At 42.5% G+C, this 8,580-nt stretch overlaps 1 protein-coding gene across 9 annotated transcripts in view; it reads right to left on the reverse strand.

Moving 5' to 3' along the window:
- Window positions 1–8,580, reverse strand: part of mecom (MDS1 and EVI1 complex locus) — a 157,167-nt gene that overhangs the window by 123,842 nt on the left and 24,745 nt on the right. The window lies entirely within an intron of this gene.

Here is an 8,580-nt window from a genome sequence, read left to right on the forward strand (position 1 = left end):
CAAATACACTGACACAGGTGAAAAAAACCCAATCTCATCTCAACCACTCACACACACACACACACACATACACACACACAGAATGGAATGTCGGGATGTGTTGCTAGAATCTGAGGGTCCAAGGGTTCGAGGGCTCTCCATAACACAATGCTGCAGTCCATGTACAAAACGAGCACTCGAGTGGAGATAGAGAAGGAAGAAAGAGTCAGATAAAGGGAATGAGTGAAGGAGTAGGGGGTAGCAATTTGCGGTTTTTGAGGACACACTATTAAAAGTAGCCTTCACAGACGTACGAAAGAACATTACCTCATAGTCAAGTAAAATGATCCTTGTCTTTGACCCTCATATAGAAATTCCCAAACAACTGTTTTAAATGTTTGAATATCTAACTGTCATATGATCTCACACACACACACACACACACACACACACACACACACACACACACACACACAGCGCCAATTCTATGAAAAAGGAATTCTTCTCTGTCTTCTGAGACTTGACATCTCAGACAGATTATGATCAGCCATCCTCCAACACACACACACACACACACACACATTCATACTCTGATACCATCGTTCAGCATCATCCTCTGCCCACACACACTGGAGACAGGAAATGGCTTTCAACCCCTGACCCTGTGACCTTGGGTGCCAGGTCAGGGCGCACTGGTAGCAATCACGCTCTATCGTATTTCTGTCCTGGAAGAGGAAACAAAAAAACAGTAGTCTAAACAGGGCTCGGAGGACATGTGTCATCCATCCAAGATCGCCGAGCCGCACAACACAAACACACTCGCGGAATCGCAAATCAGCATTTACGGCTCGCGTACCCATAAATTAACCCCGGGGTTCCTGATTTAGCCAGTGGGAGGCATGCACGAGAAACGAAGCCTCTTTTTAAAAAGGCATCAGAATCGGCCAGCAAGGAAAGATGGAGATGTGCATTCCAGGCCACAGGCACACACACACACACACACAGACAGACACACACACATACAATCATCACATAAAATTATGGTAAACTCATCAATGCAAGAAAGGACACAATAGGACAATATGAAAGAGAGACATACTAAGAGACATACAGAGAGAGAGGCAGAGACATTGTGAGAGACATAGAGAGCAAGGAAGACAATGAGAGACAGAATGATGGGAGAGACCCAGTGAGAGACAGTAAGAGGGGAGCAGACATAACGACTGTCTCTCTCTCTCTCTCTCTCTCTCGCTGGGAGAGTCCCAGTGAGAGACAGTAAGAGGGGAGCAGACATAACGACTGAAAGAGACCCATGAGACAGACACAACGTGAAAGAGACGCAGTGAGAGAGAGAGAAAGAGACATATAGAGTAAGAAAGACAGTAAGTGAGAGAGGCAGTGAGAGGGTGAGACATGGAGTAAGAAAAACAGTAAGAGAGACATAGTGTGAGAAACACTGTAAGAGAGAGACATAGAGTAAGAGAGAGAGAGACCTAAAAATGAAAAATGCAGTGAGAGAGACACCCATAGTGTGACAGAGACATAGCGTGAGAGAGACAGTGCAAGTAACAGACTGAGAAAGAGACATACAGTGAGAGAGACAGAGTGCAAGAAACACAGTGAGAGAGAGACACAGAGAATGAGATTGAGACAGTAAGAGAAAGTCATACAGTGGGGGAGACAGCGTGAGAGAGAGACAAGCATACAGAGAGAGACAGAATGCAAGAGACACAGTGAGAGAGAGACACAGAATGTGAGACTGACACAGTGAGATGTCTCTCTCACTGTATGTCTCTCTCTCTCATAGAGACAAAGTGAGAGAGACAGTGTGATAGAGAGGCACACATAATTAGAGAGACAGAGAGAGAAAGAGACACAGTGAAAAAGACACAGTGAAAGAGAGACGGAAAGTGAGAGAGACAATATTGGAGAACTGGAATGAAAATGTCCTGACTGTCTACTGGAAGACTTTCTATCCTACATTTGACTCACACACACACACACACACACACTGTTCCAAAAGGTGATTCATGCCTTTCACTCTCACCGTTACACTTCCCCTCTTTCTCATGCCACGCTGTTCAGTCTGTTCATCATAACGCCACACGAGCGAACCCGTCATCACCACAGACTTTTTTTTTTTTACCCAGCATTCCCAGGACACAGACTTCCACTATGTGGAACGCCTTAGCGTAGCATGAGCTACAGCCTAATAAATGCGCGGCAGAGCCCGATATACAACACGCGACCCTCTAATTCCCCTCGCCTGACAAATTACTCCTCTCGCACGCTGCCGCTGCTGGATTCTCCGAGCTGATTGGTTGATTCATTTCCTAGAAGAGCGGCTCTGACAGTACTGCTTTATATTAATGCTCTGGGTCTAATGCGCTGCCGTTTCTATAGTAACACGGGCTTGTAGAATGGACGATTATACCGCATGTTGTATCTTGTTCATGGAAGGAGTCTCCAGTGTCAGTGCTGCTCTACGAGACGAGGTTTATTTGTCGCATTTTGCAGAATTAATTACGATTATTGTAACCGGAATTATCTGTATGAAGCATGCAAGAATGAAGCATACTAATTGTTTGTGATCCATCGTTCCTTTTTTTATTTATTCATCTACTCTGTATACTCCGTCCTGTCTCGTACCATCTGCTTGTGTTTCATTTAGCGCTTAAACAGGGAGACAGAAGCACGGCGCGTGCAAATCAGCTGGAATTGGGGTGTTAAACAAACTGAGAGAAATGCTCTAATGCACTACGAAAGAGAGAGAGAGAGAGAGAGAGAGGGAGAAAGAGAAAGAGAGAGAAGTATCCTCCTGGATTTGCCCAAATTCAGCTGATGCAAAGAAAAGAATTAATGTGGACTGGGCCGGGGCCTGTGGGACAGCCGGCACCGCTGACAAAGATGAATGGCATCATTCCAGCCAAATGGTAATTTCACTTTTGAGTTTGCGTGTGTGTGTGTGTGTGTGCGCGTGTTTGCGCGTGTATTTGTTTCACGCCAGCGTCTGCCAATCCCGTGATGGCACCTACCTGTCTGTCAAAAACGACATTGTTTAGCAATCATCTGATATTGATTCGATGGGGAGCAGAATGGGGCAGGGATCGGCGGAGACAGCGAAGGTTAAGTCCTAACCTTGAAGAGATTTAGTGTCTATTCACTGAGAGAGAGAGTCAGAAAAGCGACTGTGAGAGAGAGAGAGAGAACTTTTTTTTTTCATTCTCTCGAGTGTGCGTTCAGAGACGGCACAAAACGTCTCACATTCAGAGTGTGAATCCAGTGGAAGGAACACGGACGAGCGCCCGGGTTGAGGTGATGGAAATGGTAATAAGCCGCGAGAGCCCCGTCTTTGAAGGAGGTCAATTTTTGGGGCCCTATTTAGGGCGCAACAAAACACGTCCTTCTCCCCTGCTTTGTCCCCGTCCTCGAGTAACAACGGCTCTTCACATGTTTACTGCAAAAGAACCTTCAAATCCACTCAGCATCCACGACACAATGAGCCACCTATTTCTCTCTCACGGATGAGAGGAGACGGAGGGAAGGAAAGGATATGGGAACGGGAACGGGGATGGATGTGTGTGTCTGAGGAAGGATAGTCTGTGGTGAAAAGGGATGGAAAGGAAGGGAAGGAGGCAGGATGAAAGCGAATATGTGGGGAGAAAAGGAAAGAAGATGGAAAAGACCAGAATGAAACAATGACATGCATAAAGGAAAAGAAAGGAAACGTAACTGGGAAAAGAAACCAAATTAAAACAGTAATGGGACATAGAATGGAAAAAAAAAAAAGGAAAAAGGACAGGAGACGAATGGAAAGAGAACAAAAAATGTGAAAAGGAAGGAAACAGAAAAGGGAAGAAAAGGAAACAGGAAAAGGAAGCAAAGGAAACTAAAGTAATGGGACCTGGAGTGGAAAAGAAATAGAACAAAAATGTGAAAAGAAAGGAAACAGAAAAGGGAAGGAAAGGGAACAGATATGGAAAGAGACAGAGAAGAGAAAAAGGAAAGGAAAAGGGACAAAAAAGAAATGGAAAGAGAAGAGAAATGTCAGAGGAAAAGAAAGGAAAGGAGATTGAGGAAAAATAAAGGAAAGGAAAACGAAAAAAAAGGAATGACAGGTGATGGAGGGAGGAGAAAAGAGAGAAAAAGAAAGGTAGAGAAAGGAGAAGATATTCAGGTAAGAGAAAGTAAAGGAAAGTCAAGTAAATGAAATGAAGGTATATAAATTATAAAGCATGCAGTGGCCAGTTTTCTCTCTTTTTTCCGTCTCTCCCACACAAACGGGCCGATGAGCTCCGCAACACAGAGGGGTCAGACCATTTAAAGCTCACACACTCCTGCTCACGTTAACCCACTCGACCCACTGACACAGTCTAAGAGAGTGGGAGAGAGAGATATATATAGAGGGGGTCAAAGGTCACAGCTGAGAACAGCAGAGTGGACGAGTGTGGTTTATTTGGGGAAAACAGATCAGATTGACTCTCAACCTCACTACGGTTCTCACCAGCGGAGAGAGAGATATCTTTAACCAGACAGAAGAAACAACACACACACACACACACACACACACGCACACACACACACAATGTGGCTTAACCCTGTGTTTTGCTACTCAGCCTCAGAGAGCACACAGCACTTAAACTTTCCCCTTTTCAAGCAGGGGAAGACAAAAAGTGTGACACACCAGCAGAAACGCGCGTACACACACACACACACACACACACACAAGTGAGCACACAAATACCCCCGAGGGAAAGGAACACCCCCCCCCGACACACACACACACACACACACACACACTTATGATACTCTGATCACTTTGTAAAAGTAGGAACTGTTTGCACCTTCTGTGATTTCCAACAAAAAAGTCATAAGATTTCACGTGAAAACAAAACAGATAGAAAGAGAGAGAGAGAAAGATGATGATAATAAATGAACGAAACAGGCAGATAAACAGATACAGCAGGGAAAAAAGGCAACAGAAAAACAAAAAGTGACACAGGCTGTGGTGGAGAAAGTGAATGATGGATAGACAATCCGAGATTAAAATACAGAAAGAAAGAGAGTGATAGACAGACTGAGAGAATGGGAGGGGTGTGCTGCAGCTGTCCTCTGTCCTCTCTGCCCCTAGTATTCTGTCGTTCAGTCAAAAACACGCTTCATTACATCTCTCCTCTCTCTCCTCTCTCATTCTTTCTCTCCTCTAACTCCCTCGCTCTTTTGAGCCGAGATAAGCCTCTTAGCGTGCAGGCAGGCGGTGGGCGGAGCCGATCTCTGAGTGACAGGAGGAAGAGACGGCCATTCAGCGCACAATGGTGCTTTAGGGCCGAGCTAATCTAAGAGGCGTACAATGACCTCCACTTAGAGCCGCATCCAAAACTCGTTCCCACAGAGAGAGAGAGAGAGAGAGAGAGAGAGATGGAAAAGGTGTATACTGAGAGAGCCAGCTGAATAGAGTGAGCTGATGTAGCTAAAGGAGGGAGAAGAGGTCAAATATAAGATCTAATTTCTCATTTATAAAGGTATATTAGACAGAAAGAAACAAACAAACAAACAAAATTTTGAAAATGATGAGAGGTAGAAAAGAAAGAAAGAAGGAATAACAAAATGTGAAGAGACAGAAGAGACAACAAAAAAGGACGAAGGAAAGAAAGAATGAAAAAAAGAAAATATGAAATTTTTGAAAGGCAGAATAAAATAGAAAATAGTAAGATAGAGAAAGAAAGAAAGAAAGAAAGAAAGAAAGAAAGAATAATTAGAGATGAGATCAGATTGAGAATAATGAAATACAGAAAAGAAAGAATGAAAGAAAGAAAAAAGAAAGAAAGAATAATTAGAGAATGAGATGTGATACAATTTAAAGAATGATAAGATGTAGAAAAGAATGAAAGAATAACAAAATGTGGAGAAACAGAAGAGACAAAAGAAAAGGGTGAAAGAAAGAAAAAAAGAAAGAAAAAAATTTGGAAAGGCAGAAGAGAATAGAAAATGGTGAGATAGAGAAAGAAAGAGAAAGAAATAATAATTAGAGATGGAAATGAGATAAGAGTTGAGATAAGAAAGAGAGAAAGAAAGTAAGAAAGAAGCGAAGAAATCGAAGAAATCAATGCAGCTGGAAAGGAGATAAAAATAAAGGAAGAAATGTAGAAAAAATAGTGTCAGAAAGACAGCAAAAAAGACAAAATAAAAAAAGGATTAAACAGACAAAAAGAAGAGATAAAATTAGATCATGAACTGAAGAAAGAAAGAAAGAAAAGGAAGATGTATAGAATGATCAGATTTAGAAAAGGAAAAAAAAAGAAATTCAAAAAGCAGGCCAGGACACACACAAACACATACACACAACTGACACAATGTGTGTGTGATGGTTGAGTGCTGAGGGCTGATAGATGAACAGGTGAGAGCGTGACCTGCACACTCCTTATCACCTCGTCTGCACGGCCAGGACACGGCCAGTGACATCACCTGGATCAGCATGCAATAACCAGCAGACTAAACAGACTACACATTGTACACAATCCATCTCATAACACACACACACACACACACACACACACACACACATAAACATGCAAACAGGTCAAAAAATTAAATACACAGGAAATGAAAAACATGGGGAAAGACAACGGGCTGTAGGTTCTTCAGAAACCCAGGGAGGTACACAGTTAGTGGAGATTCTGGTAAAGCAGCACGTTTTTCCTTTAACTGAACTTTTATTTTAGCTACAGTAGGTAGCTACCACAAGGTGATTTGAGCATTTTCACTCACTCATCATGAGAGTGGAAACCCCCCAAGCACAGGAAGAACATGCAAACTCCATGCACACAGAGACGGGAATCGAGCCTGGCTGGGAATCGAACCCGCACCCTGGAGGTGCAAGGTGACAGTGCTAACCACTACACCACCTTGCCACCCCGATTTGAGAATTTTGCTACATGTAATTTGGTAAGAAACAAAGAGTTCATGAACGAGATCAGAAGAGAATGACCAGATTTGTTCAAGGTAACAGGAACATCAACGGTAACTCAAACAACTACTCTTTAGACCTGAGATAAGCAGAAAAGCATCTCAAGATGCACAATTTTTCACACCTTTGGGTTAATTGTCTCTAGCAGCTAAAGACCACAATGGGTTCCTCATGATTCAGTCAAGAACTAGCATCTGGGAATATATTTGGATTAACATTTTTGGACAAGTCTGCAGCGTTTATTATGATGCAATCTTGCAAAACTCCAAAAAGACCTCGTAGATTTCATGTCGTGAAGAATCCACACTGTTTAGAGAGCAATGATTTGAGGTCCTACCCAGTATTAATGTGGTAATGTATAAAAAAAAAACCTTTTTGTTTCTTGGAACACTGGAAATGTGGTTAGAAGTTTGTGTCAATGGATAGGGGAAATTATATTAGAGCTATGGTTATCGAGAAACATGTGCCACAAGAGTCTGTGGAAAAACCGTCACACAAAAACCACATAGACACTGATGCTGATAGACATTGAAACTGGATTGAACAATTTGCATTGCATTTGTTGTTGCTGTAACTCATTGTCCTAACTCTTCTCTGGCAGGCATGCTAGATTATTTATCTTCAATCAGATTTAATACTTTTTTCAACAACTTATATTAAATGGGTTGTGCACATATTTAAAGTTCGAAAGTCATTTACTCAGGTACAAATGGTAATTTTTTGGACTCGCCTGCAGATAGTTACCACCTACAATATTGGTTTAATTGGTTCAATATTGGTTTTACTCTTATTAATTAGCAGTTCGAAAACAAATACTACTTAATTGAGCTTGTCCTGTTCATTTAATCAAAAAGCTGTTAATTGGCTGATTAGTTAAATCAGATGTGCTGGGAGCTAAGAAAACACTAAAATGTTCATGGCAGGTGGTCCTCCAGACCCAGGGTTAAGCACCACTGCCATAGTGTATGACTGCCATAGTGTATGACTGGATGTATGTGGGATTTTGCTCTGAGATGGGTTGGTACCCCATTCAGCGTGTACCCTGTCTTGTGCCCCAAGTTTCCTGGGGAAGGCTTCAGTTGCCCTCATGTCCTTCAACATTTTTTTCCCCTCAAGATCTCAGTTAAGACCATGACCATATTTAGTGAGATCAGTGTCTAAGACCAAGACAAGTCTAAGTACAAATGCCAATATGTCTGAGACATACGCAAGTCAATGTGGAACATGCACAGTGGTGAAGTCAATGGATGGATTGATATCATACTGTTATGAATGAATGAAACCATAAAATACTAGTTCTCTAGCCAAAACTACTCTGGTTTCTACATACAAGATCAAGAACTTTGAGTCAAGACCAAGTACTAAGAGGGGTTTAAGTCAGGATTGAGTCAAGAACAAGTCATACGAGGGGTGGGGCAAGTCAAGACCAAGTCAGAATGCAAGGCCGAATCTTAGGGGAGTTGGAGCAAGTCAAGATCAAGACAATATTAAAAATAGAATAAAGCCCAATCCCAATTCTACCCCTTACCCCTACACTTAGCCCTACCCCTCCGTTTGGCGCGTTCACGTGAAGGGGTAGGGGTGTCTCATTTCTCTTTTGGTTGGAGGGGTAGGGTTAAGGGGAAGGGCCAGAT

The sequence above is a fragment of the Clarias gariepinus genome, chromosome 11 (assembly GCF_024256425.1).
Source record: "Clarias gariepinus isolate MV-2021 ecotype Netherlands chromosome 11, CGAR_prim_01v2, whole genome shotgun sequence".
In the NCBI taxonomy this organism is placed as follows: Eukaryota; Metazoa; Chordata; class Actinopteri; order Siluriformes; family Clariidae; genus Clarias; species Clarias gariepinus.